Genomic DNA, 8,102 nt, shown 5'->3' on the forward strand with positions numbered 1-8,102 from the left:
GTGACCTTGGTTGACACGGTCTGTGTGGGTGCTGTGCCAGGTTCCTAGCGCTGCCGTGGCAAAGCCCCACAAACCAGGTGGCTTTTACCATAGTTCTGGAGGCCAGACTCCTGGAGCCGAGGTGTGAGCCGGCCATGCTCCCTCTGAAATAGGTAGGGGAGGCCTCTCCTTGTCTCTTCCCACTTTGGGCAGTTTCTGGTGATCCTTGGCATTCATTCCTTGGCATGCAACCGTGGCTCCAGCCTCAGATGGTGTGCTCTCTCTGTGTCTCTGTCTCCTTCATCTTTTTTTTTTAATAATTTATTTATTCATGAGAGATACAGAGAGAGGCAGAGACACAGGCAGAGGGAGAAGCAGGCTCCCTGCAGGGGAGCCCGATGCAGGACTCAATCCCGAGGCCCCAGGATCACATCCTGGGCCACCAATGAGCCACCTAGGTGTCCTTCTCTATCGTCTTATGAGGACACTGATGCTATTGGATCGGGGCCCATCCTACCCCATTATGACCTCACCTTCACTGGTTACATCAGCAATGACCCCATTTCCAAATAAGGTCACATCCTGAGGCACCGGGAGTCAGAACTTCATGGTCTTTTCTTCAGGGGACACAATTTAACCCATTACAGGTAGGAGAAGAGGAAAGTAGCTCTGAGAAGTGGCTCACACATTTGGCCAAGCAAAGCCTCCCCCACACCCCACAACCGCCCTGGTATTGTTTCTGAGGTGTTGTAGCTAAGTGTCTGGACAGGACAGTCATGGCTTGATGTGCATGGCTTAGCAAACGGGGTTACAGAAAGAGTAGGACATCCTTTTCCAGGGAAAGGAGACGGAATAATGAGAGGTACATTGGGACTGGCGTGTGTTTGAAAAGCAGGATGACATAAGAGGAATATTTTGGAAAATAAAAAGAGGCACCTTCTAGGAAGAGGAGATGTGGGGAGAGGAATGGGGAGTGGGGCCGGGAGCTGAGTGTGAGCCCTTGCTAGGACGGGCCGTGGGAAGGTCAAGTGCACCTGACGCCACCATCTTCAGTGTCCTAGCAGCGCTGAACGAGGGCCCTGCTCACCCGGGGTCCCCACTTCTGTGTCCAGGCCCGGGGGTGCACACGTCTGGGGTCCCCTCTGCCTCTGCTCTGTGGCTCCCGACCCGCAGCGTGCTGAGCCCAGAAGGCGCCCCAGCTTCCGGGCTTGCTTCAGCGCGGGGGCTCGGCCTCCCGCCTCTCCTCTCCTCCCTCCGACCTGGCGCTTCCTGTAGCTGCTGGCCGTCCCGCGGCTTCGGCGTCTAACCCAGGAACTCCCTGCCAGCACCCGGTGCCCTGATCTGCCTCGGGGGAGGCCGTGGCCGCGGTGCTTGGCGACTGGGTGCTGGGGCCGGCTCCCCGCAGGGCAGGGGGCTCCCCGCTCCGAGCGCAGACCCGGCTCTCACCACAGCCATGGCCCTGACCCTGGACGCCGGCGCTGGGGACCCGCGGCTCCACGGGCAGGACTCCACAGGGCTGGCCCCCGCCGGCTGCCTCCGCGTCCCGGCCTCTGTGGCTCTTGTGATCACTGTCACCTCCCGTTGGTGGTAGGTTTTCTTCTTTCCCAGAGAAGGATCTACTCAAACCTATAAATCAGGGGTGCTCAGTGGCTCCAGCGGTTACACATCCAAATTGTGGTTTCGGCTCAGGTCATGATCTCAGGGTCACAAGATCGAGCCCCGAGTCAGGCTCTTCACTGGACTCTCGCTCTCCTCCAAAAACAAAAACACAAACAACCCGCCCCCGAAATATATAAATTGGACTGTTCCATCCTTATTGCCCAATTATGGAAAATCTTGTGTGACATGTTTGATTTGGCAGCAAAAAAAAAAAAAATCCCTCTGAGTATCAAGGCATTATTTCTTTTTACCGTATAATCCTTCCCATGTAATCCAAAGATTTCCTTATAATTGTCAGAGGGAAAGTATGAATGATGTTATTTCCTTTTATCTGCCGGCACAACAGAAGACAAAAGGATTTTTTTCCTTCCCTCTTAGGAAAGCACAAGTGTCTGTAGATTATCTTTTGGGAGATGTTTGGATCGTTTTCATGGCTCCTTAGTTTTCATACGTTGAAATAGTGTTCCCCAGCCCCCTCACCTTTGTATATATACATATACGTATGAGACTGTTTATAGGTAGACACTTGAAGCTGTATCTACAATTGCCATCATTAGTATCAGGCACTTCATAAATATCCCTTTAAGATGCTATTTGATACCTTCCGTACTCTTGGAGGAAACAGACTGGGTACTGCTGTTTCCAAAGCAGCTAAATGTATTACAATAAATTTGCTTTCTCTGTGCTGTGGAATTGGAAACCTATAAGATGTTGAATAAGAAAACTGATACCACTGCTTATCTGTCCAAAAGCCAGTGGTGTTAGGAAGCCCAGTAATTGAAAAATGGATAGCATTGATATTTGAACCTTTTTATATAACCTTTGAAGTGTAAGCCTTTTGGGGAATAAATTGCTTTTTGTAACAAGAACAATGTCAGATCCCATATTTAGAAATCGTGCACTTAATTCATTTTCAGGCAGAGAAACTCATGTTGTCTTGTTGGGAAAAACATTGCAAAATGGATTAAGCTTCACCCTGGAGAGATGATAACCTAATATAAATAACTGCAGGCTGATCTTTATTAGTTACAGAGCAAATATTGCCAAATAGGACAGGCGACCTTCAATGGTGATTGATCTAGGATAAGTCATCGGCAACATTGTCTTTGGAGAATAACTTTGGGGCATTTTGGGATCTTTAGTCTGTTCTTATTTAAGAGGACGCTATGAAGCTAATGCCGGGGAAGAGTAAGTTCATCTTATTTAACGGTAAGGATTAGAGCTCACGCCGGGCAGAGTAACGACATCTGATTCTGGGGTGGGCAGACGGCTCGATGTTTGTTGACCTGATCACAATGGTGGGAGCCAGGTACCCTGATGAAGCCTCTCAGGTTTTGGGGAGCCCACCCCAGCTCTGTGTTTGAACAGTCCTGCCCTAATGAATCATTTGGTGTGTGTGATGTGGGGCCGCTGGACGGTCACCAGCCAGGGCATTCTCCGAAGCTCAGACCACGAAAGAGGTGGGATCGCATGGGTTATTTCTGTATGGTACACACAGACACAGTCCATCCATTCCAAGAGGAGGGAGGAGGACTCAGGGATTGTTCGATATTGGAAAAAAAAATTAGGAAGAGAGAATGATCACTCACTGTGGATGTCTGCCTGGTTGTCAGTTTTCAGGAGACAGTGTCATCCAATGGGCAGCTACGTTACTCTGTTTTCGGCTCAATCTCGTCCTTGGAACATCTGTTTAGCATGTATATTTCTATATTTCAAAAGTGTTGGTCATGACTTCCAATGCCTCAGTCTCATCCACCCAAGACAACTGGACAAAAACGACGCCTCCCTGCAGACCTCGATGCCCACCCTGCGAGGGGAGCCACATCCCATGCATATCTCAGAGTGAGAGTCGGAGGTGGGGGGAACGGCGGTGTGGAAAGTCCTGCAGCATTTCTAAAGACACTACGTTTCTGAGACCATGATAAATGCTTTTCCTCCTAAAACTCTTCCTTCTGGTGCCTTTTCACCAGATGACCCCAAGGTGGAGAGATGGCTGGGCTCGTCTTGGTCCGTCCACCCCGACGGTGGGTGGGGTTGGGTCGATCTGGGTTGTGCACTCCTCTTGTTTGTTAAGAAGCGGGGAGGTGAGGTCCTTCAGGGGACTCCCAGGGAGCCACCTCCCCAGTCTACCCTGGGGCCGATCCGTCAGCAATGCCCTTGCTGCGCGCTATGTGCAGGGAGAGCCTGCAGGCCTGTGTATGGGGTGTGGGCAGGCGCGGGTCCCATATTTCTGAGACCTAAGCAGGTAGTATTCAGGTAAACTAATAAGGCGATTAAAAAAATAAATGATCTCTTTCTCTATTACTAATGAAAAGTGAGAGTCATCGTGGAGCACCAATTGCTTTAGGGTGAAGTTTAGTCATTTTCTAAAAGTAAACTTTTTATTTTGGAATAATTTTAGATGTGCAGAAAAAATTGCACAGCAAGTACACAGTCCCCTATTATTAACATCTCGTATCAGGGTAGTATATCCGCCAGGGTTAGAGACCCAATACTGGCATGTTATTACTAACTTAAGTTCATACTCGGTTCAGGGTTCCATAGTTCTTATCTGAGACTTTTTTTCCTGTCCCAGGATCTTACCCAGGACCCTGCATCACTTCTGGTCGTCATGTCTCCTTGGGCGCCTCTGGGCCATGGCAGTTTCTCAGATATTGCTTATTTTTGAAGGCCTTGATAGTTTGGGGGAGGACTGGCCAGGCAGCTCCTAGGATGGTCTTCTATTGGGATTTCCCGGTGCTTTTCTCAGTTGAGACTAGGGCTACGGGTTTGGGAAGCAGGACCACAGAGGTAAGCTGATACCTCCAACACATCATGTCATACACTGCCAACATGACCGTCCAGTGTTGGAATTGACCATCATCCCCCGGCCAAGGCATGTATGACTTCGCAGAGTCTCCCTGCCCCCATCCATGCTGTGTTCTTTGGAAAGAAGTCATGTGCAGCTCACACTTACGGAGGGACGACGTTGCTCCCTGCCTCCTTGAGGACAGAGTGTCTCCACAGGTTATTTGGAATTCTTCTGCACAGGAAATTTGTCCGTTGTCTCCATTCAGCTACTTGTTTGATTATTTATGTCTGGATGGACTCAGGGATATTTATTGTTTTAATGATGAAAAATTGGAATATGTGGGTGGCTCAGTGGTTGAGCATCTGCCTTCCGCTCAGGGCGTAACCTGAGGTCCTGGGATCGAATCCCAAATCGGGCTCCCCGCAGGCAGACTGCTTCTCTCTCTGTATGTGTCTCTGCCTCTCTCTGTGTCTCTCATGAATAAATAAATAAAATCTTTTTAAAAAAATGACAAAAAATTAAAAACAAACATCTAAATGCAGGCACCTGGCCATGGGCTGAGCTCTGAGGGTGTACAAGTCTGTCGTAGTCATTCAGCAGCTGTGAGGATGGGCAAGTTGGTTGATTTGAAACTTGGCTGCCTTGTCTCAAAAATGGAAATAATAGTGGTACCAAGTTCATAGGGCTGTTCTGAGGTTTGGATGAGTTGAAGCCTGTTTAGCACATGGGGCAGTGGCTGGCACAGAACAGGTGCTCAACAAAATGCAAGCCCACTTACCTGCCCTGTCTCAGCCCCTCTCCTGCCATCGGGGAATCCTGCTCTCCATTGGAAGGTGGGTGTCAGCAGATTCCATCCCCTGGGTCTTGCCAGTCAACTTCCAGTGAGGGTTACCATGAGGAGATGCCAGCAGGATGCCCAAAGGCAGGAAGAGGAGTGGCTTCTTGCCTGCCACCCCCATGGGCAGGGTTTGGTGGTGGCCGTGGCTGCACGTGGTGGTGGGACTCCAGAGGCCACTGTGAGGTGGGGGTGGCGGCCTGTTTTGTGGGCCCAGTGGTCAGAGGCTGCACCTCTTCTGGGGACAAGAAGCTGGCTGCTGCCGGGACTCTGGCAACAGGTGCATGCAGGGTCCCATGCAGGCACCAGCATCCCTTTTCCCGAGCCTGGCCAGTCTCTGTGCCTCCCTCATCCCGCATCTTCTCTCTTTGTCCCTTGCAGGCATTCTCTGTCCCGTGGCCAGAGAAGTGCTTGAGCCCTGCCTGAGGAAGCACCACCGCTGTTACCTTTGGCTTCATTGTCACTGCTAGTAAATGACAAAAGGAGAGAAGCCACGTCTGCATCTGCCCTTTTATGTCGCCGCCCCACACGCCTGCTCACCCACCTGGCGGATGGTGGGCACAGGCGTCTCCAGGGAGAGATAGTGTCTCTGAATACTTTGTCCCCAGATGAGAAGTCATCCAGCAAGATGTAAGTGGCAGGGACGTGGAAGGGGACAGATTCATTGTCCCTTTCATGGCTACATGCTAGTTTTCCTATAACGCTGTAGGCCCCGGTATTTACGGGGCCGGGGTGAACCTACTGCTCTCTCTGCCTCCTGAGGCCATGGTGGGGTGAGACCTGCAGGCACCCGTGTCGGGGGTTGCCCCTCGGCTCGTCCAGCTTCTGCTGGGAACCATCCCTGCCCGGAGGCGGGAAGAGACTTCGCCCGGCAGCTGTTTCCAGGGCTGCCTGACAAATGCTGTGTGAAGGTCCTGCAAGAATAAAGAATGTGTCCTGATGCTGAAGAAGACACGCAGTGGGAGAGTCACCATGAGAACAGAGCTCATCTTTTTGAGTTTGGCAAAGATCCATTATGTTCCTTATATCTTTTTATAACTCTGAAATAAATCTCACTGAGGTCTTCCAGATGGTGCGGGGGATAAATTCTACGTGAACACTTTTCTCTGTGTGTTCCAGGCTATATTGGCAATCACGATCACAACCAGTTAAAACTTTAGTCAGTTTTTTTTTTTTTTATTAGATTGTAGGATGCCAAAAAATGTTTGATTTTTAACTTAGTTGGGCCATTTGTTGAACTGCTCAAATGCATCCATTATTTTGCTCTCAATTCACAGCATTTGTGCCTCACAATGTCTCTTGGGGTTTTATTTTCATAGCAGGAGGAGGAAAGTGGTGCTGCAGCTTGGCAGGCTAGCCCGGTGCCCGCTTCCACACTGCCAGTGCGCCCTCGGTTCCACGTCTGCAGACGTGAGGAGGAAAGCTGCATACGCACCCCTCACACGCTGTCCTGACCCAGACTGGTTTCCAGACGCCAGCACCCACGGCACCCTGGACAGAGAGCCTGAGAGTGGAGCGCTGGCATTTCAAAGAGCCTCACCTCACTGCGTAGGAGGCTGCACACTTTCACAGGAACTCAAGACTGGAAGAATAATGCAATTAAGAAAAAGAAATGCACAGTAATGGGGAAAAAAAGGAAAATACAAAACAAAACTTAGGGACATGTTGGAGGCTTTCACCACCCTGTTAACTGCAAATACGAAATATTTCCTACTTAGCAATGCAGGGAGGTCAACTTTGTCCTCCCCTCCTTGACCCTTCTCTCCTCCCTCACTGTTTGAAGCTTATACAAAAGTACAGAAAATCACACAAGACACAACCAGCTCTGGCTTTATCACATCTGGATATTTTACTACAATTTTTTGGGAAGATTTCTCTTTCCTTATTTCTTTTTGGAAAGAAATAGAACAGGTACCTTCCTAGCCCCCCGTATGGCCTTCACAATTTTGTTCTCTTCCTCCCAGAGGCCTCTCTCCTGGAAGGGGGAGATTCTCGATCCCTGGCATGGTAGCTATGTATGTTCTTTATTATTTCCATAAGTGATGTAACAAACGTTTCTGTTGATACATTTTTATAAATGGGATCGTTCCATGTTTTTTCAGCAAACTGCTTTCATCATTTTATATTTAATTTTTTTATATTTACCAGGTTGATACACCTAGCTCCAGAACTTATCAATTTTCTGCCAGAATTTTTCCATTCTGCTCTGCATAAAAATTTATGTTGTTTTCTTTATTTAAAATCAGCTGCTCGTGGGGCACCTGGGGGGCTCCGTGGGTGAAGCGTTTGCCTTTGGCGTGGGTCGTGATCTCAGGTTCCTGGGATTGAGTCCGATGTCACACTCCCTGCTCAGTGGGGAGCCTGATTCTCCCTCTGCCCCTCCACCCTACTTTTGGTTTCTCTCTCTCTCTCTCAAATAAGTACATAAAATCTTGAAAATAAAATAAACTTGGCTGCATATAATGCTCTTATGAATGACTTATGTGGGCATCTTTTGCATGTGGGAGAGACCATCCGTAGGACACACAGCCAGCAGCCGCATCCCTGTTATATATCGAACAAGGCCAGGGACACACTGAATCCACAGTAAATAATGTCCAATGTCCTTTTAGAGGCTCTCTCACAGACATGCATCACCTGGGACTGTGAATAAACCTTACACACCTCTTCATTTGTTTGGATGTTGCAGGACTTCAAATAACATCGTGTTAAGAAATCTCTTTCATATCCTGCCCTGGATTTATTCCCAGCTGCTCAGTGATTGCAGATGTTATTGTAAATCAGATTTTTGAAGTTGTTTGCTTTGATTGTGTGAAGTTGATGTACAGAACTGCCTAT

At 49.0% G+C, this 8,102-nt stretch overlaps 1 long non-coding RNA gene across 1 annotated transcript; it reads left to right on the plus strand.

Moving 5' to 3' along the window:
* The first annotated feature begins 540 nt into the window (after positions 1-540).
* Positions 541-7,359, plus strand: LOC140628819 (uncharacterized). Its single transcript, XR_012026783.1, has 3 exons — positions 541-626; positions 5,646-5,894; positions 6,584-7,359. It is a non-coding gene; the product is annotated as an uncharacterized lncRNA (long non-coding RNA).
* The last annotated feature ends 743 nt before the right edge of the window (positions 7,360-8,102 follow it).

This window comes from Canis lupus, chromosome 1 (genome assembly GCF_048164855.1).
Source record: "Canis lupus baileyi chromosome 1, mCanLup2.hap1, whole genome shotgun sequence".
Classification (NCBI taxonomy): domain Eukaryota; kingdom Metazoa; phylum Chordata; class Mammalia; order Carnivora; family Canidae; genus Canis; species Canis lupus.